Genomic DNA, 22500 nt, shown 5'->3' with positions numbered 1-22500 from the left:
TTTGTTTCTCTGATTACTAATGAATTTCGCACACTTAGGTGAATGAAAACACAATTTTGACAGTTGTAACCTAAATCATAAAAAAAAGGTTCCGCAAACCATCAAACTGCTTTATAATTTCCGAGTTTCAAAGGTGTTAACTGTAGCCAATCTTGAAAGTACCCCTAACTTTGTAGAATCAACAATTTTGTTCAGCTTTTTGAGAAAATGTAGGCTACTGTAAGGACTGTTCCAGGAATGTATAGCCTATGTGTATTTTATACATTTTCTGGGAGCTGTTGGTCTTTTAAAAGTCATACAAATAATAATTTTTAAACTTATAAGAACACGATGACACCAGTAGATAGACCTTCAAATGAGTTCCTGGGTAAATAGTTGTAGGGTGTATAGCTTCTCAAGTGAAGGAAATGAACCGTCCAGGCGGGTTGAAAACAGATGGCCTCCAGGCTCCGTTTTGACTTTGAACCATGAAATATATTTTTTTGAAATGTCAAATATGTCCCCTGGTTGGACTCTCGGTCACAGTCATAAAAGGTGAAAATGGATTGAGGCAACAAATCCCTCAGAAATGGTACATATCAATTTGTTCCAGATGCATAATACTTTAATGTACTTCTACATATTGGGCTTTGCTACGAAAGACTACTGTATCCAACTGTTACCATTGTAGGCCTAGTCACAGAAAATAATGAGCAATATGCTTGTAAGCTCATTTGAGAAAGCGCTGTTCCCTATGTCACAGAGTACTTTTTGTGGTTTAAATTAAATCAATAGTTTTATGGCAGATTTAGGTTAATACTGCTTAAACTTTTGAATACACATTGTATAAAAGGTTGTTATATATTCTTACAAATGCAACCAAAGTACATTTTAATTAATTATAGTAATATTACTATTAATATTATATTAATATTAAAAATAGTACTTATAGTAGAAGAAGTGTAGACTTAGAATAATCATAGTATGAATAATAGTACTAATACCTGTTACTAACAAAATAAGTACTTCTTCAGTATTATAGCAACATAGTCTGTGTAGTGTAATTTTTTAAAACCTTTATTTAACTAGGCAAGTCAGTTAAGAACAAATTCTTATTTACTACCAAAAGGCAAAAGGCCTCCTGCGGGGACGGAGGCTGCGATTAAAAAACTAAATATATATAAATATAGGACCAAACACACATCACAACAAGAGAGACAACACAACACTACATAAAGAGAGACCTAAGACAACAACATAGCATGGCAGCAACACACGACAACACAGCAAGGTAGCAACCCAACATGAAAACAACATGGTAGCAGCCCAACATGAAAACAACATGGTAGCAACCCAACATGAAAACAACATGGTAGCAACCCAACATGAAAACAACATGGTAGCAGCCCAACATGAAAACAACATGGTAGCAGCCCAACATGAAAACAACATGGTAGCAACCCAACATGAAAACAACATGGTAGCAACCCAACATGAAAACAACATGGTAGCAGCCCAACATGAAAACAACATGGTAGCAACCCAACATGAAAACAACATGGTAGCAGCCCAACATGAAAACAACATGGTAGCAACCCGACATGAAAACAACATGGTAGCAACCCGACATGAAAACAACATGGTAGCAACCCGACATGAAAACAACATGGTAGCAACACTACTGTGTAGTGTACATGGTAGCAGGGGCTTTGGTTTAAGAAGTGGGGGGGACATAATATATAGATAAACACTCTAAACAGCCGACCCGACCGCTCGGAGGCGTCTGCATGGTCCTAAAGCACACCGTTGCCTCGTTTTGTATCACATTCCAATGATAAAACTGGGGGGGGGACAAAAATGCAATTTCAGAATGTGGGGGGGGGACGACATGTCCCCAGGGAAAGTTGCGCTCCTGCATGGTAGTATACTGATTTGAGAGCGACATGGTGTGAATTGGAATAATTATGATCATGATATCTATAGTGCTGTCTGTGTCATCTGTGGGTCACAGTTGGCTTGTAGAAGAAATGGCAGAAATAGAAGATTACAGAAAGCACCAGAGTCTATTGTCTGATCAAAGTCCTCACACAGACAGAGACACAGACAGCAAAGCAACCTCAGCCATGTCTTCCTCTGCTTTGTTCCTCGTGTTTCTCCTCTCAGATCACATAGACGTGAAGACTATCTATCGCTGGTGAGATAGAAGTGGGCTGAACAGACTATCTATCGCTGGTGAGATAGAAGTGGGCTGAACAGACTATCTATCGCTGGTGAGATAGAAGTGGGCTGAACAGACTATCTATCGCTGGTGAGATAGAAGTGGGCTGAACAGACTATCTATCGCTGGTGAGATAGAAGTGGGCTGAACAGACTATCTATCGCTGGAGAGATAGAAGTGGGCTGAACAGACTATCTATCGCTGGTGAGATAGAAGTGGGCTGAACAGACTATCTATCGCTGGTGAGATAGAAGTGGGCTGAACAGACTATCTATCGCTGGTGAGATAGAAGTGGGCTGAACAGACTATCTATCGCTGGTGAGATAGAAGTGGGCTGAACAGACTATCTATCGCTGGTGAGATAGAAGTGGGCTGAACAGACTATCTATCGCTGGTGAGATAGAAGTGGGCTGAACAGACTATCTATCGCTGGTGAGATAGAAGTGGGCTGAACAGACTATCTATCGCTGGTGAGATAGAAGTGGGCTGAACAGACTATCTATCGCTGGTGATAGTACACCAATAAAATCGCTAGTTAGGAAAATACTAAATATTACCACTAACCAGGTTTCCATCCAACCCTTTTCTGTGAGTAAAGTACATGTAGGATAAAAAAACATTTTTATATACCCAAATATGCAAAGGAGGATATTGGAGGATATTGTACGGACTTGGGAGAGGCGAAGGTCGAGAGCCATGCGTCCTCCGAAACACGACCCTGCCAACACACTGACGGAAACAGCAAATTTGTCATCAAACTTCGCAAATGTCGACAAAACAAAATACGCTAGACAAGGTGGGATCTTTTTTATTATTGTGATATCCAATTGGTAGTTACAGTCTTGTCGAATCGCTGCAACTCCCGTACTGACTCGGGAGAGGGCTGAAGGTCGAGAGCCATGCGTTCGCCGAAACACCACCCCTGCCAAGCCGCAGCACTGCTTCTTGACACACTGCTCGCTTAACCTGGAATCCAGCCGCACCACCGTGTCGGAGGAAACACCGTCCAGCTGTCGACCGTACCTGGAATCCAGCCGCACCAACGTGTCGGAGGAAACGCCGTCCAGCTGTCGACCGTGTCAGCGTGCATGTGCCCGGTCCACTACAGGGAGTCGCGATGAGACGAGGACATCCCGGCCAACCAAACCCTCACCTAACCCGAAAGACGCTGGGTTAATTGTGCGCCGCGTCACGGGTCTCCCGGTCTCGGCCGGTTGCGACACAGCCTGGGATCGAACCCGGGTCTGTAGTGACGCTTCAAGCACTGCCTTAGACTGCTGCGCCACTCGGGAGGCCAGGTGGGATCTTTTTGTGTCTGTAAAATTAATTATGCCAGAAATGGTGTTGGAAACGCTTTTATGCGCAAATATTTATATAACAACCATCATATCGAAGTAAATTGGAGTCACGCAATGATATTTATTGTTCAGTTATTCTGGTGACATGATGATCGATGCTTGGCTACCGTTTGACAAATACAAATAATCTTGCTCTTTTATCCATAACAATCTCATCATGAAGGCTAGAGGCTACCCACACCGTATCTGCAAGTGTGAGCTGTTGGCTAGAGTGCACGTGCCAAGACAAGAGTGGACACGTTAACTACATAACGCAACATTTTCTTTGACAAAACCATCAGTAGAGTTGAAAATGGAAACCCATTTAACTTATTTTTTATTTTATTTTTTGGTAGATTGGAATTTTACGGCAAAAGTTATTAACAGCCTTTTATCCGTAACAATTCAATTTGATGGAAACACATCTCTGGTGGGAAAATGCGCATATTGTTTTTATGCATATTTTTGAATATTCACATGAAAATCTATCGCCAATTGGATGGAAACCTAGCTAGTGATATGTATCTAATTGTGATGAATATTTGCAGGTGCAAAACTTGCTATCTTAAATATTTAATAAATTAATTAACCCACGCAAGTATTACACACTACAGATGTAGGATCTAGATTTGAGCCAGTTTGCTACAGCAGAAAAATAATCCTGCAGCAAAAGGAAATGTGAATTATTATGTGGATTATAATTAATTTACATTTTTGTAGGGTTTGATACATTTTTTGTAAGGGACAATCAAGTCTGAAATGTAAAAGTGGAAATTACAAATTTCAGAAGCCTTTTAAAACTTCAAATATACTATAAGTTTTCCATGTCCTGCATTACAGGAAAGTTATCCTGAAACAGGTGATCAAATGAAGATCCTACATCAGTAGATATTAGCTGCAGAAACAGAAAAGTGGAGAAGAGAAGACATTTATCTAGATGCTTTATTTTCGGAGCAGCCAGCCAGGCAGGGATGTCCCTCTCTTCAGACCCACTTTATCCCCTCCGTCTAGCATCCCCATGTTGCTTTGTGGCTGGAGACACACAGGCACTAACCTGTCATATGTTTAAAACAACACAATAGATATGAGTACAGAGCTGTGATATTATTTTAGGCTAAGTTAAAGATGCACTACGCAGAAATCGCTCCGCCATTTCCTGGTTGCTAAAATTCGAATAGTTTGTCTAATTTCAGTTTATGTGACAAAACAAGCAGGTATAGAAACAGGAAGCACAGAAATGGCGCACATAAATTAGAACAGATCTACTGCTTCTTAGACTTGCTTTTCATTGAGAATGACAGATCTATAACTCACATTTCTATGGTTTTTACTTTTTATCATTTCAATGGAAAAGGACCCATGAGCACCACCATGTGAAGTTCATAGGAGCATGTCAAATTGGGGGTCAAATGAAAGCTAAGAGTCTATATATATATATATATATATATATTTTTAATGAAGGCGTTCAAAAATATATAAATTTTTCAACCATTTTCCATTCTAAAAATGAGGAATAAGCAAAGGCTTTGATTTCTGGTCAAACAGATGGAAAAAGGGTCTAAACAACATCTTCCAGGAAAAAATCTTAAAATAAATACATAAAAACACGGTAATGTTGAAGTAAAAAAAACCTGCAAAAATAATATCAACACTTATATTTACTTGTAGTTTTGGATACATTTTTCTGCCTTCTGTAACTTTAAGAAAGATTGCCTTGTGTGCCTTGAAATTCCGTTACCAAAAACCCACATGTCGTTAAGATATTTTCTAATTTCTCTCCCTCATGAGGAGGGAGGAACATTACAGTTCACTGAAGTAATAAGGAAAGGTAGACCTATCAATTAGTTATCGGGGTGACGGGGAGGGAGTCGGAGAATCTATTCTTTTGGAGTCGACTCCCCACCACTATATCATTTACTGTATTGTACTGAACTATACTATACTATACTCTACTGGACTCTACTGGACTGTACTGAGCTCTACTGGACTGTACTGAGCTCTACTGGACTGTACTGAGCTCTACTGGACTGTACTGAGCTCTACTGGACTGTACTGAGCTCTACTGGACTGTACTGAGCTCTACTGGACTGTACTCTACTGGACTGTACTGAGCTCTACTGGACTGTACTCTACTGGACTGTACTGAGCTCTACTGGACTGTACTGAGCTCTACTGGACTGTACTGAGCTCTACTGGACTGTACTGAGCTCTACTGGACTGTACTGCGCTCCACTGGACTGTACTGAGCTCTACTGGACTGTACTCTACTGGACTGTACTGAGCTCTACTGGACTGTACTGAGCTCTACTGGACTGTACTGAGCTCTACTGAACTGTACTGAGCTCTACTGGACTGTACTCTACTGGACTGTACTGAGCTCTACTGGACTGTACTCTACTGGACTGTACTGAGCTCTACTGGACTGTACTGAGCTCTACTGGACTGTACTGAGCTCTACTGGACTGTACTGAGCTCTACTGGACTGTACTGAGCTCTACTGGACTGTACTGAGCTCTACTGGACTGTACTCTACTGGACTGTACTGAGCTCTACTGGACTGTACTGAGCTCTACTGGACTGTACTGAGCTCTACTGGACTGTACTGAGCTCTACTGGACTGTACTGAGCTCTACTGGACTGTACTGAGCTCTACTGGACTGTACTGAGCTCTACTCTGCTGTTCTTCGCTGTACAGTAGCCTACTCTACTGAGCACTACTGTGCAGTACTTTGAGGTCCAAACATGTGAAACAGAGTCGTCTATGATTGGTTCGGATTTGGTCCGGTCCGGACCAACCAAATGTGATCTTGTTTGGGGGGCAGAGCTCATTAAAGTAGCCAGTGTGTAGAATAATACCCAAATATGCAAAGGAGGATATTGGAGGATATTGGAGGATATTGGAGGATATTGTACGGACTTGGGAGAGGCGAAGGTCGAGAGCCATGCGTCCTCCGAAACACGACCCTGCCAACACACTGCTCGCTTATCCCGGAAGCCAGCCGCACCAATGTGTCGGTGGAAAACACTGTACAACTGGTGACGTGAGTCAGCGTGCATGCGCCCGGCCCGCCACAAGGAGTCACTTGAGCACTAGAGCGCGATGGGACAAGGACATCCTCACTGGGCCAATTGTGCGCGCCTCATGGGTCTCCCGGTCGCGGTCGGCTGCGACACAGCATATACCCGTTCTAAAACGAGGCTACTTGTGGACCGGACCGTTAACCATGTGTTTAGGCTACACCTTGTTCAGTCATGTAACCTCATTAGCTAGCTATAGCTAACAACCTGGGGGCGCGTTCAGCAGGACACAACGTTTTGGAACATTCAGATAGAAATATGTTATGTAGAACAAACATGCCTCTCTGACATGAAATGTTGAATAAGGAATAACGTTGGCTCTATTCAAGGAATTTCTATGTGCAATGTTCGAGAATGTTTTTCAACTGAACGTAGTCCTGGTAACATTACCAGTAGTCTACTGAACGTACCCATGGTAACGTTACCAGTAGTCTACTGAACGTAGCCATGGTAACATTACCAGTAGTCTACTGAACATAGCCATGGTAACATTACCAGTAGTCTACTGAACGTAGCCATGGTAACATTACCAGTAGTCTACTGAACGTAGCCATGGTAACATTACCAGTAGTCTACTGAACGTAGCCATGGTAACATTACCAGTAGTCTACTGAACGTAGCCATGGTAACATTACCAGTAGTCTACTGAACGTAGCCATGGTAACATTACCAGTAGCCTACTGAACGTAGCCATGGTAACATTACCAGTAGTCTACTGAACGTAGCCATGGTAACATTACCAGTAGTCTACTGAACGTAGCCATGGTAACATTACCAGTAGCCTACTGAACGTAGCCATGGTAACATTACCAGTAGTCTACTGAACGTAGCCATGGTAACATTACCAGTAGCCTACTGAACGTAGCCATGGTAACATTACCAGTAGCCTACTGAACGTAGCCATGGTACATTACCAGTAGTCTACTGAATGTAGCCATGGTAACATTACCAGTAGCCTACTGAACGTAGCCATGGTAACATTACCAGTAGTCTACTGAACGTAGCCATGGTAACATTACCAGTAGTCTACTGAATATAGTCCTATTCTGAGTTCATGTGGACCCAGTTACTCGGACTAGAGCACTTGGACCAGGACTCGAGAACGGAGACTTGGACTTCAGCCATAGGGACTCGTGACTCGACTCGTGACTCAACCATTGGTGACTCGGACTTGGACTCGAGCACAGGGGACTTGATTCGGACTCAAGGTTTAGTGACTCGACTCTATCACTGAGCGAAACAGTCATTAGCTCCCATTCAAAGTCATTAGCCTCCATTCTACTTTTTGACATTAATGTGGCTGCAGCGTCTGTGGAACGTTGATAACAATGGTGCATCCCATCCCACTTTCCCAATACTTTACCATGGTGATTGTGCTTCTCTCTCTCTCTCTCTCTCTCGCTCTCTGTCTCTCTCTCTCTCTCTCTCTCTCTCTCTCTCTCTCTCTCTCTGTCTCTCTCTCTCTCTCTCTCTCTCTCTCTCTCTCTCTCTCTCTCTCTCGCTCTCTGTCTGTCTGTCTCTCTCTCTCTCTCTCTCTCTCTCTCTCTCTCTCTCTCTCTCTCTCTCTCCTCTCTCTCTCTCTCTCTCTCTCTCTCTCTCTCTCTCTCTCTCTCTCTCTCTCTCTCTCTCTCTCTCTCTCTCTCTCTCTCTCTCTCTCTCTCTCTCTCTCTCTCTCTCTCTCTCTCTCTCAATTCAATTTCAATTCAATTTAAGGGCTTTATTGGCATAGGAAACGTACGTTAACATTGCCAAAGCAAGTGAAGTAGATAGTAAACAAAAGTGAAATAAACAATAAATATTAACAGTAAACATTACACTCAGAAGTTTCAAAAGAATAAAGACATTTCAAATGTCATATTATGTATATATACAGTGTCTGTGGAACGTTGATAACAATGGTGCATCCCATCCCACTTTCCCAATACTTTACCATGGTGATTGTGCTACTCTCTCTCTCTCTCTCTCTCTCTCTCTCTCTCTCTCTCTCTCTCTCTCTCTCTCTCTCTCTCTCTCTCTCTCTCTCTCTCTCTCTCTCTCTCTCTCTCTCTCTCTCTCTCTCTCTCTCTCTCTCTCTCTCTCTCTCTCGTCTCTCTCTCTCTCTCTCTCTCGCTCTCTCTCGCTCTCTCTCGCTCTCTCTCGCTCTCTCTCGCTCTCTCTCGCTCTCTCTCGCTCTCTCTCGCTCTCTCTCGCTCTCTCTCGCTCTCTCTCGCTCTCTCTCGCTCTCTCTCGCTCTCTCGCTCTCTCGCTCTCTCGCTCTCTGTCTCTCTCTCTCTCTTTCTCTCTTTTCTTGTGTGTGTCAGTTTGTTTTGTATGTAATGTGTAATATCTATGTAGGCTGAATTAGGAATTTACATGGCCCGATAATTGTTATATATTCTTCTATATGTTTGTCATATTTCTGCTGTTGGGAAGAGAATAGGATGTCATGCAGAACAATATGTTGGCAGGACAAGGGTATGTATGTTTGTGCACATGGAAATAGGTGATGTATGTTTACTATAGGTTAATGAGGCAATACAAACGTGATGTGACTAAAATGTGATTAAAATTAAAGGGCATTTAGTTGACTAAATGGCCAACTGTTTTCATCATTTTGACAATAACTAGACTAAATAATTATTCAAATGACAAAAATGTGACTAAGACTCAATTATATTTTTGTCAAACTCACTAAGACTAGAGTAAATCTAAAAAAGAGTGTAAAAATTAACACTGCTGTGTAGTACAGATCAGGGACCCATGGGGAAATTCCGTTACTGCAATTCCGTTACCGGGTGTAAATACACTTCACTTACTGTAATTCAATAACCAAAATAGATTTTTTCAAAGTCAATGTGTGATGTCATAGCTGACACCCCATTCTTTCTGCAGACATCGTTTAATCTTAATTTGGAGCAGATATTAATTTAACATTAATACTTTTTTTTAATTTGGAGCAGAGTTTTTGGAAAACGTGCACACATAAAAAAACAATTCTACCGAAATTCTGTTACCAAATTTTACATCTGCACAGTTCTTCCAGTAAATGTGTTTTTGTAAAATGTTCAGTGTAAATTGTTAAAAGCCGTCTTTATAGAGTTGTATGGTTTGTTCAACTTTGAAATCAATGGTTTTTGTTTGGCATACATTTGAAGTGAAACATCTAAAAAGGAATTGCCCTTTCAGCCTATTTCCTTGTTTCCTTCCTCTGTCATACATCACTCAATATAACTCTGCCTTCCATGGTCTAGAAAATAGTGAGTTATATTTTGTCTTTATGTCTAAAATAGAGTTTACAGTAACCATATTACATTTAGTCCTAGATTAATGTCCAATGTCATTATGTCATATTCAGAAAGTCTGAGGAACTCATCTCTATAACCCTAACCCTAACTAAAGTTGGTTAATAAGTCTGAATGTCTGAGGAACTCATCTCTATAACCCTAACTAAAGTTGGTTAATAAGTCTGAATGTCTGAGGAACTAATCTCTATAACCCTAACTAAAGTTGGTTAATAAGTCTGAATGTCTGAGGAACTAATCTCTATAACCCTAACTAAAGTTGGTTAATAAGTCTGAATGTCTGAGGAACTAATCTCTATAACCCTAACTAAAGTTGGTTAATAAGTCTGAATGTCTGAGGAACTAATCTCTATAACCCTAACTAAAGTTGGTTAATAAGTCTGAATGTCTGAGGAACTAATCTCTATAACCCTAACTAAAGTTGGTTAATAAGTCTGAATGTCTGAGGAACTAATCTCTATAACCCTAACTAAAGTTGGTTAATAAGTCTGAATGTCTGAGGAACTAATCTCTATAACCCTAACTAAAGTTGGTTAATAAGTCTGAATGTCTGAGGAACTAATCTCTATAACCCTAACTAAAGTTGGTTAATAAGTCTGAATGTCTGAGGAACTAATCTCTATAACCCTAACTAAAGTTGGTTAATAAGTCTGAATGTCTGAGGAACTAATCTCTATAACCCTAACTAAAGTTGGTTAATAAGTCTGAATGTCTGAGGAACTAATCTCTATAACCCTAACTAAAGTTGGTTAATAAGTCTGAATGTCTGAGGAACTAATCTCTATAACCCTAACTAAAGTTGGTTAATAAGTCTGAATGTCTGAGGAACTAATCTCTATAACCCTAACTAAAGTTGGTTAATAAGTCTGAATGTCTGAGGAACTAATCTCTATAACCCTAACTAAAGTTGGTTAATAAGTCTGAATGTCTGAGGAACTAATCTCTATAACCCTAACTAAAGTTGGTTAATAAGTCTGAATGTCTGAGGAACTAATCTCTATAACCCTAACTAAAGTTGGTTAATAAGTCTGAATGTCTGAGGAACTAATCTCTATAACCCTAACTAAAGTTGGTTAATAAGTCTGAATGTCTGAGGAACTCATCTCTATAACCCTAACTAAAGTTGGTTAATAAGTCTGAATGTCTGAGGAACTCATCTCTATAACCCTAACTAAAGTTGGTTAATAAGTCTGAATGTCTGAGGAACTCATCTCTATAACCCTAACTAAAGTTGGTTAATAAGTCTGAATGTCTGAGGAACTCATCTCTATAACCCTAACTAAAGTTGGTTAATAAGTCTGAATGTCTGAGGAACTAATCTCTATAACCCTAACTAAAGTTGGTTAATAAGTCTGAATGTCTGAGGAACTAATCTCTATAACCCTAACTAAAGTTGGTTAATAAGTCTGAATGTCTGAGGAACTAATCTCTATAACCCTAACTAAAGTTGGTTAATAAGTCTGAATGTCTGAGGAACTAATCTCTATAACCCTAACTAAAGTTGGTTATTAAGTCTGAATGTCTGAGGAACTAATCTCTATAACCCTAACTAAAGTTGGTTAATAAGTCTGAATGTCTGAGGAACTAATCTCTATAACCCTAACTAAAGTTGGTTAATAAGTCTGAATGTCTGAGGAACTAATCTCTATAACCCTAACTAAAGTTGGTTAATAAGTCTGAATGTCTGAGGAACTAATCTCTATAACCCTAACTAAAGTTGGTTAATAAGTCTGAATGTCTGAGGAACTAATCTCTATAACCCTAACTAAAGTTGGTTAATAAGTCTGAATGTCTGAGGAACTAATCTCTATAACCCTAACTAAAGTTGGTTAATAAGTCTGTCAGTTTTTTATTATTACCAGTTAGTTTCCAGTACAGAGTAATATAATGTCCCCCCATATCATGGTTGTTTCACAGCTCCTAACGGTACATAGGGGCTACAGCACTTACAACCAGGAACACTTCTCAGCGAGGGAGAACAAAGGCTTGAATGTGTCTCAGACACGGAGCCAGTGAGGGCACACATGAGCGCTCCCAAATAAAACTCTTTCAACTTCAAACAGTCGCTCCGCCATTGTTTCCTCTATAGGGGGGGAGAAGAAGACACTTCCGATGACTTCCAAACCTTTTCTCTCTGCTCTCCGTTATTAGAAGAGCTCTTGACTGGATCAAGAGACTGAAGCTTTTGTGTTGTTACCGACCCAGACCCTCCCTGCCTGCCTGCTGCTACGCTAGCCAGATATCTTTTACACGTGTAGGTTATGGATGCACAGGGTATTCTGGGATTTCCGTATATTTGACCACTTTTCTGTATGTATGTGAGTGTGATATAGCGACGTATGTGATCAAACTATGCTTCCTCACAAACCATCCTGTTATTTTGTTTTTTAAAGGCGTGTTTTTTATTCCGTTTCAGTGATTAGTAGAAAAATGAATAAATCATTAGCGGTGCAGTACAGACGGAGGTAAACACAGCCGTGTCATTATAGTGTGCTAGAATAATGTTTGGCCGATTAGGGCCGGGGATAATGACTAACACATGGGGCTGTTGGAGAGGTATGTTAAGTGGCCTATTTGAATGTAAGCAGCACGTGTAATGATACAAGCCCCTTCTCTTCTAATGTCTCTCTTCCTCGTCAGTCTGACACACAGCAACCTGAACTGATTGGATCACTAGTGGACGTCTGGACTACGGATGAATGATCTGATTGATTAGTGTTAATAGGTGAGGTCGATGCATAATGACGGAGGTTATTTACGATGATTCACTCTGATGATTAAAGCCGGAGAGAGATGTTGTGGATGGATGGCTCCTTTGTCCTGGGTGCCTCCCAGGGTTTGGTCAAATCAGAACAGAGGAGCCTGTCAGAACGTCAGAATGATGGAGAAAGTAGAAAGGGTTAGAGGGGGAACACAGAGGAGGAATCATTACATATATGTGAGTGTGTTTTGAGAACGAGAGAGACATAATTAGACATAACGTGACATTTGAAATGTCTCTATGATTTTGGAAGTTATGTGATGTCATATTTACTGTTCACTTTTTATTGTTTATTTCACTTTTGTTTATCCATTTCACTTGCTTTGACAATGTAAACATATGTTTCCCATGCCAATAAAGCCCCTTGAATTGAAATTGAAGAGAGAGAGAGAGAGAGAGAGAGAGAGAGAGAGAGAGAGAGAGAGAGAGAGAGAGAGAGAGAGAGAGAGAGAGAGAGAGAGAGAGAGAGAGAGAGAGAGAGAGAGAGAGAGAGAGAGAGAGAAGAGAGAGAGAGAGAGAGAGAGAAGAGAGAGAGAGAGAGAGAGAGAGAGAGAGAGAGAGAGAGAGAGAGAGAGAGAGAATGTGTCGTGGTGGGGTGGGTGAGAGAGGGAGAGAGAGAGGATGTGTCGTGGTGGGGTGGCTGAGAGGGAGAGAGAGAGAGGATATCGTGGTGGGGTGGGTGAGAGGGAGAGAGAGAGAGAGAGGATGTGTCGTGGTGGGGTGGGTGAGGGAGAGAGAGGATGTGTCGTGGTGGGGTAGGTGAGAGGGAGAGAGAGCGAGAGAGAGAGGTCTTGAAAAAGAAGGGAAAACACTGCAAATATTGACTCTTTGCATAAACTTAAAGTAATTGTCAATAAAAGCCTTTGACACTTATGGAATGCTTGTAATTATACTTCAGTATACCATAGTAACATCTGACAAAAATATCTAAAAACACTGAAGCAGCAAACTTTGTGAAGACCAATACTTGTGTCATTCTCAAAACCTTTGACCACAACTGTAGATTGGGCCAGAGTGACTATGCATAGATCATAAACAGCGAGTAGCAGCAGTGTAAAAACAAAGGGGGGGTGTCAATGCAAATAGTCCAGGTGGCCATTTGATTAATTGTTCAGCAGTCTTATGGCTTGGGGGTAGAAGCTGTTAAGGAGCCTTTTGGACCTAGACTTGGCGCTCCGGTACCCCTTGCAGTGCAGTAGCAGAGAGAACAGTCTATGACTAGGGTGGCTGGAGTCTTTGACAATTTTTTTGGGCCTTCCTCTGACACCACCTGGTATAGAGGTCCTGGATGGCAGGAAGCTTGGCCCCAGTGATGTACTGGGCTGTACACACTACCCTCTGACACCGCCTGGTATAGAGGTCCTGGATGGCAGGAAGCTTGACCCCAGTGATGTACTGGGCTGTACACACTACCCTCTGACACCGCCTGGTATAGTGGTCCTGGATGGCAGGAAGCTTGACCCCAGTGATGTACTGGGCCGTACGCACTACCCTCTGACACCGCCTGGTATAGAGGTCCTGGATGGCAGGAAGCTTGGCCCCAGTGATGTACTGGGCCGTACGCACTACCCTCTGACACCGCCTGGTATAGAGGTCCTGGATGGCAGGAAGCTTGGCCCCAGTGATGTACTGGGCCGTACGCACTACCCTCTGACACCGCCTGGTATAGAGGTCCTGGATGGCAGGAAGCTTGGCCCCAGTGATGTACTGGGCCGTACGCACTCACCCTCTGACACCGCCTGGTATAGAGGTCCTGGATGGCAGGAAGCTTGGCCCCAGTGATGTACTGGGCCGTACGCACTACCCTCTGACACCGCCTGGTATAGAGGTCCTGGATGGCAGGAAGCTTGGCCCCAGTGATGTACTGGGCCGTACGCACTATCCTCTGACACCGCCTGGTATAGAGGTCCTGGATGGCAGGGAGCTTGGCCCCAGTGATGTACTGGGCCGTACGCACCTACCCTCTGACACCGCCTGGTATAGAGGTCCTGGATGGCAGGAAGCTTGGCCCCAGTGATGTACTGGGCTGTCCGCAGTACCTCTCTGACACCGCCTGGTATAGAGGTCCTGGATGGCAGGAAGCTTGGCCCCAGTGATGTACTGGGCCGTACGCACTACCCTCTGACACCGCCTGGTATAGAGGTCCTGGATGGCAGGAAGCTTGGCCCCGGTGATGTACTGGGCCGTACGCACTACCCTCTGACACCGCCTGGTATAGAGGTCCTGGATGGCAGGAAGCTTGGCCCCAGTGATGTACTGGGCCGTACGCACTACCCTCTGACACCGCCTGGTATAGAGGTCCTGGATGGCAGGAAGCTTGGCCCCAGTGATGTACTGGGCCGTACGCACTACCCTCTGACACCGCCTGGTATAGAGGTCCTGGATGGCAGGAAGCTTGGCCCCAGTGATGTACTGGGCCGTACGCACTACCCTCTGACACCGCCTGGTATAGAGGTCCTGGATGGCAGGAAGCTTGGCCCCAGTGATGTACTGGGCCGTACGCACTACCCTCTGACACCGCCTGGTATAGAGGTCCTGGATGGCAGGAAGCTTGGCCCCAGTGATGTACTGGGCCGTACGCACTACCCTCTGACACCGCCTGGTATAGAGGTCCTGGATGGCAGGGAGCTTGGCCCCAGTGATGTACTGGGCCGTACGCACTACCCTCTGACACCGCCTGGTATAGAGGTCCTGGATGGCAGGATGCTTGGCCCCAGTGATGTACTGGGCTGTACGCTGTACGCACTACCCTCTGTTACAATTTCAAAGATGTTACTGAGTTACAGTTCACATAAGGAAATCAGTCAATTTAAATAAATTCCATAGGCCCTAATCTATGGATTTCACATGACTGGGAATACAGATATGTATCTGTTGGTCACAGATACCTTTAAAAAAAAAGGTATGGGCGTGGATCAGAAAACCAGTCAGTATCTGGTGTGACCACCATTTGCCTCATGCAGCGCGACACATCTCCTTCGCATAGAGTTGATCAGGCTGTTGAGTGTGGCCTGTGGAATGTTGTCCCACTCCTCTTCAATGGCTGTGCGAAGTTGCTCCAGAGCATTCCAAACATGCTCAATGGGTGACATGTCTGGGGAGTATGCAGACCATGGAAGAACTGGGACATTTTCAGCTTCCAGCTTGTTGCGACATGGGGCCATGCATTATCATGCTGAAACATGAGGTGATGGTGGCGGATGAATGGCACAACAATGGGCCTCAGGATCTCTTCACGGTACCTCTGTGCATTCAAATTGCTATCGATAAAATGTAATTGTGTTCGTTGTCCGTAGCTTATGCCTGCCCATACCATAACCCCACTGCCACCATGTTCACAATGTTGCCATCAGCAAACCGCTCTCCCACACGACGCCATCTGCCCGGTACAGTTAAAACTTGGGATTCATCTGTGAAGAGCACACTTCTCCAGGGTGCCAATGGCCATTGAAGGTGAGCATTTTCCCACTGAAGTCAGTTACGAAGCCGAACTGCAGTCAGGTCAAGACCCTGGTGAGGATGACGAACATGCAGATGAGCTTCCCTGAGACGGTTTCTGACAGTTTGTGCAGAAATTCTTCTGTTGTGCAAACCCACAGTTTCATCAGCTTTTAGAGTGGCCTTTTATTGTCCCTCTATCATGCTTTTTAATAAGCTTCTTGATAAAACGACATTGGAGGTGGCTTATGGTAGAGAAATTAATATTCAATTATCTGGCAAAAACTCTGATGGACATTCCTACAGGCAGCATGCCAATTGCACGCTCCTTCAAAACTTGAGACATCTGTGGCATTGTGTTGTGTGACAAAACTGCACATTTTAGAGTGGCCTTTTATTGTCCCCAGCACAAGTTCCACCTGTGTAATTGTCATGCTGTTTAATCAGCTTCTTGATATGCCACACCTGTCAGGTGGATGGATTCTCTTGGCAAAGGAGAAATGCTCACTAACAGGGATGTAAACAAATTTGTTCACAACATTTGAGAGAAATAAACGTTTTGTGCGTATGGAACATTTCTGGGATCTTTTATTTCAGCTCATGAAACATGGGACCAACACTTTACATGTTGCGTAAAATTTTTGTTCAGTGTAGTTAAATTATAGTTAAATATGCCCTGTTCACCATCAGCAGAAGAGGACTTCACATCAGTAGATGGAGTGATGCTCTCTCCAATACGTAGCCTCCTCCTTCGCATGTCAAATGTGGCTTGTAAGATGTATACAACAGCTTTCAACAGATGCTGGTATTCAGTTTCAATAATGTCAATAATGTCATAACCTTGGAGGACCTGAAACTGGATAATGCCTTTCAGGAGATTAACAGATGAAATGAGAAACATCGGGATGAATTTGTTAAAACAAACAAACTGTTTGGGAGCAGAACCAGATGTGACAGATGCTCTGAGACACTGGATGTGTGTGTGTGTGTGTGTGTGTGTGTGTGTGTGTGTGTGTGTGTGTGTGTGTGTGTGTGTGTGTGTGTGTGTGTGTGTGTCAGGGTTTCCGTTAGCCGGTAATTGATAAATTATTGATAAAATAATTGAAAAGCCGATAAATAATATTCAAGCCGGCCAAATGGTCCGGCCAGTTCGCCTGCTGCTGATGAGAGGAGCCTAGGCTACTGTTGAAAAGATGGAGGCCTTTTTAATTGAAGTAAAACAAAAGTTGGAGAGTCTACACGGCTCCAGACTGCCACCATTTAGTCGCATTTTGCGGCTCTTTGACTCGGCTTTCATTCACCTCACTCAAAATGTCCTATTTTTTTAGGAGGCTAAAACCATGATTTGGTCAAACAGCAAAGGACATTATCCTCGTGATTCCTGTAATGAAAGTGTCTGCCTGCCTGCCCCTGTACCTGTTTCGCGTGTCCAGCGAGCCGCTCTTTCCCGGCGGAAAAAACACTCATGGAGAAAGAAAAGTGTTCTGATTGTATAAATTATTTTAATCCAATTGAACACACAGCTATCCTGTTGCCACAGATGGAGAGAGGATGTCCTCAGCTTTCTGTAGGGGTGCTTTTTATTTCTCAATTCTACATTTTGAGCTCAATAGGAACTATTTTGAAAACAAGATATTTGATATGGCTTTGAGTTACAGAGCGCGCGAAATGCGTAGGCCGAAGGCTACAACTGGGACTTTAAATGTACCGTTAGATTAATACATGACTACTAGCAGTGGGTATTATCTTTAGTTAGTGATCTAGCTAATGTGTTTTGAGTTCCCACTTCCTTAGGTGGTGAATTAGCCCCCAAATAAATTAGCATATGATATTAGAGCACATGAAGATGCAGGCAAATTCTCTATTGAACAAAAACAAATCTAAACAGAAAACAAATCTAAACAGTAAAATGTTACAGGAATAGCGTAACTGTCTACACACAATGCATGACAATCACTGGTTTAGGTTTCACATTAAAATATTTTGAATCACAACATGAAAAGATGATGAAACAACTTATTTCTTCAATACCATATCAGTAGTCTATTACACTTTTTAATAAAGCTGTGAATGACTTTATAAGATAATAAAAAAATATCAACAACAAAAAAATCTGTGATGCTGTGAAAAAACATTGGTGCGACCAAATCATGGGCTGGTGCCACCAACTGAAAAACTTAGTGGCACCAGGGGACATGTTAGTCTGGAGCCCTGCAACAAGGGGAATGTCCTCCGTATGGTTTTCAGTTTCAGGACTGTTTCAATATTAGTAGTGGACAAAGATGAGAAGAACGTTGGCGTGGCCAAGTGCAGGCCACTGTGCAACTCAATATTTAATTATTCAGAGACATTTTCTTTGGCTAAATTAAAGTTCCAACTGTAATGTTGTGTTTACCGCAGTATATAATGTTCTGCTTGTATTTTCCCTATAAACAATGGCTTGACTTTACTTTTCATGTTAACCCCAATAAAGTTGAGAAACCTTTTGTGAAGGTTTGGTATGGTGTGGCCATCAGGCTATTATAGTGCCGATGATATGAAGGCAGAGCACTCCAACTGAGGCTATTATACTGCCTATGATATGAAGGCAGAGCACTCCAACTGACTCCGACAGCTGAACTTGAGGTGAGGAAGACGGTGTCAGACCTACCAGAGTTACTCCTTTAATCTAACAATATAACGCTTATCTTTATAAAATATATTCTGATAGACAATTGATGAATTAGCCTCCTTCTGTACACCAACACTATATACACAGCAGTATGTGGACACCACTTCAAATGAGTGGATTCTGCTATTTCAGCCACACTCGTTGCTGACAGGTGTATAAAAACGAGCACACAGCCATGCAATCTCCACAGACAAACATTGTCAGTAGAATGGCCCGTACTGAAGATCTCAGTGTCTTTGAACGTGGCACCGTCATAGGATGCTACCTTTCTAACAAGTCAGTTCGTCAAATTTCTGCCCTGCTAGAGCTGCCCCGGTCAACTGTAAGTGCTGTTATTGTGAAGTGGAAACGTCTAGGAGCAACAACGGCTCAGCCATGAAGTGGTAGGCCACACAAGCTCACAGAACGGGACCGCCGAGTGCTGAAGCGTGTAACGCGTAAAAATTGTCTGTCCTCGGTTGCAACACTCACTACCGAGTTCCAAACTGCCTCTGGAAGCAACGTCAGCACAATAACTGTTCGTCGGGAGCTTCATGAAATGGGTTTCCATGGCCGAGTAGTCACACACAAGCCTGAGATCACCATGGGCAGTAGGCTGGAGTGGTGTAAAGCTCGCCGCCATTGGACTCATTTGGGTTTGGTGAATGCCAGGAGAACGCTACCTGCCCCAATGCGTAGTGGCAACTGTAAAGTTTGGTGGAGGAGGAATAATGGTCAGGCGCTGTTTTTCATGGTCTAGGCTAGGCCCTTAGTTCCAATGTTAATGGAAATCTTAATGCTACCGCATACAATGACATTCTAGACTGTTCTGTGCTTCCAACTTTGTGGCAACAGTTTTGGGGAAGGACCTTTCCTGTTTCAGCATGACAATTCCCCCGTGCGCAAAGCGAGGTCCATACAGAAATGGTTTGTCGAGATTGGTTTGGAAGAACTTGACTGGCCTGCACAGATCCCTGACCTCAACCCCATCGAACACCTTTGGGATTAATTGGAACGCCGACTGCGAGCCAGGCCTAATCGCCCAACATCAGTGCCCGACCTCACCAACGCTCTTGTAGCTTAATGGAAGCAAGTCCCTGCAGCAATGTTCCAACATCTAGTGGAAAGCCTTCCCAGAAGAGTGGAGGCTGTTATAGCAGCGAAGGGGGAACCAACTCCATATTATTTTGGACGAGCAGGTGTCCACATCCTTTTGGTCATGTAGTGTAGCTCTGTATAGCAGACATAGTAGCCTATCTGACAAGGATAAATAAATGCTGTAGGGGTCGTACAGCATACCGCCGACATAGGCCTAAACCTCTCTTCCTTTATATTGATTTAATATAATATCATACAGTGGACACCTATAGGCATCTGCATGCAATACCCATAATGCATTTAGTGCTCAAATCTGAGACTGAACCGTGAGGTGGACAATTATTGTTTTAGCAAAGTAAAAAACCAATTAAACAATAGACTATAAAGGTATGCATCAGAACTACACGTTTTTGTCATTAGTTATAGGCTGTTTTTAAAGACGTAAATGTGGCTTATTTGGCCATTATCCCTGGTTTATTCAAGGTGCTTGTTGCTTGGGTGGATACCCTATTGGTTAAGCACCCAATGCATATGGATGACCGGTACATTTCTCAAATGTCTGATTAATTCAAATCTTCCCGGTCACTTGTCTGGCGCCAAATTTTCCTAACGGAAACCTTGGTGTGTGTGTGTGTGTGTGTGTGTGTGTGCGCGCGTACGTGTGTGCATGCATGTGTGTTTGTGTCAGCCCGTGGGTGTGGTGGGACATCATGGCTGCAGTGCTGTTCCAAATACAGCTGTAGATATCAGGGGAGAAACACACTCCTCTCCCCTCGTAGGATCCAACGGTGGTTTAAACTTTAACGGTTAGTACATACTATTCATATTTTCATCAAACAAATCTATTTAAATAATGATAATACGGCTGTTTTAAAACCCAAAGACGCTTTACAACAAGCAACCAGAAGATACAAATATATTTTACAGTGTAAATATATAACAGTATTCAGTATGGAGGCGGTGTTAAATTACCGTGGGTACTTATACTGACTAATACTGGGAGGGTGGATGGAATGCAGGGAATAAAACCCAAAATGGTGAACCTAAATAATTGTATGTGTGATTTTTGGCTTGTGTTGCCAAAGTTTATGAGAGTAATTGGGCTGATTGCTCTGGACCACATTAGTGAGAAAGAACAAACAGAGTAATCATTCCCCAGGACATTCCAACATGGCCCCTGTAGTAGTCTGGTAACCTCTAGGTCCTGTAGCCACGTTGACTGTGTCCCAAATGGCACGCTATTCCTTACATACTTTTGACCAGGGCCCTATGGAGAGATGGAGATAAAGTTGTGAACTGGCTTCTATCTGACAGCTCTGCTCTCTCTCTCTCTCTCTCTCTCTCTCTCTCTCTCTCTCTCTCTCTCTCTCTCTCTCTCTCTCTCTCTCTCTCTCTCTCTCTCTCTCTCTCTCTCTCTCTCTCTCTCTCTCTCTCTCTCTCTCTCGCTCTCCCTCTGCTCCCACGGAAACAGGAGTGTTCCGGAGCCTTCCACAATATAGGAGGAGGGGATTTTAGCATCCTCAGCGTTCCTTCCTGTTTCCTGACCCTCCTAAATTCTCCTGACTGACTGAGTGTGTGTGTTGTTGCGTTGGTGCGGGCCGTGCCCAGGCCCACAGAGATAACATAGCTCTCACAGCTTTCTATTTACAATGTTGAGCCAATAAGTCACATCTGACAGCATCTGTGTTTCTCTCTGTTTCTCTCTGGGTTTCTCTCTGGGTTTCTCTCTGGGTTTCTCTCTGGGTTTCTCTCTGGGTTTCTTTCTTTGTTTCTCTCTGGGTTTCTCTCTGGGTTTCTCTCTGGGTTTCTCTCTGGGTTTCTCTCTGGGTTTCTCACTTTGTTTCTCTCTGGGTTTCTCTCTGGGTTTCTCTCTGTGCCCCAATGTGTGGCTTTTTCCAGTGTGGAGGGGAGAGAGAGAATTCAGCAAGACTATATTAAGGCAGAACTAGTGGCTGGCAACTCCCCTCGGGCTGACAAACAGAACAGGCCACTGGTGAAGGGCTGCTCTGTGCTGCTGAGTGTGACCGAGGGAGGGAGGGAGGGAGGGTGGGAGGCAGGGAGGCGGTGTGGTGTGGTGTGGGCTACCGCTGCAACTCTTGTTGCTTCCAGCCCTGGCATGGGCCTGCCTGTAGCTGGGCGGTGACTATGCCGTGCTGGGGCTGAGGCTGGGGCTGAGATTGGGGCTGAGGCTGGGGCTGAGGCTGGGGCTGAGATTGGGGCTGAGGCTGGGGCTGAGGCTGGGGCTGAGATTGGGGCTGAGGCTGGGGCTGAGGCTGGGGCTGAGGCTGGGGCTGAGATTGGGGCTGAGGCTGGGGCTGAGGCTGGGGCTGAGGCTGGGGCTTAGATTGGGGCTGAGGCTGGGGCTGAGATTGGGGCTGAGGCTGGGGCTGAGATTGGGGCTGAGGCTGGGGCTGAGGCTGGGGCTGAGATTGGGGCTGAGGCTGGGGCTGAGATTGGGGCTGAGGCTGAGGCTGGGGCTGAGATTGGGGCTCAGGCTGGGGCTGAGATTGGGGCTGAGGCTGGGGCTGAGATTGGGGCTGAGGCTGGGGCTGAGATTGGGGCTGAGGCTGGGGCTGAGGCTGGGGCTGAGATTGGGGCTGAGGCTGGGGCTGAGATTGGGGCTGAGGCTGGGGCTGAGATTGGGGCTGAGGCTGGGGCTG

The 22500-nt window shown here is 43.8% G+C and overlaps 1 protein-coding gene across 1 annotated transcript in view; it reads left to right on the top strand.

Annotated features, from left to right (window-relative positions):
- Nucleotides 1–22500, top strand: part of cdon (cell adhesion associated, oncogene regulated) — a 136152-nt gene that overhangs the window by 946 nt on the left and 112706 nt on the right. The gene's annotated exons all lie outside the window — the stretch shown is intronic.

The sequence above is a fragment of the Coregonus clupeaformis genome, chromosome 6 (assembly GCF_020615455.1).
Source record: "Coregonus clupeaformis isolate EN_2021a chromosome 6, ASM2061545v1, whole genome shotgun sequence".
Lineage (NCBI taxonomy): Eukaryota > Metazoa > Chordata > Actinopteri > Salmoniformes > Salmonidae > Coregonus > Coregonus clupeaformis.
Note: the sequence above shows the minus strand (reverse complement) of the source record. Positions and strands in the feature narration are given on the sequence as shown.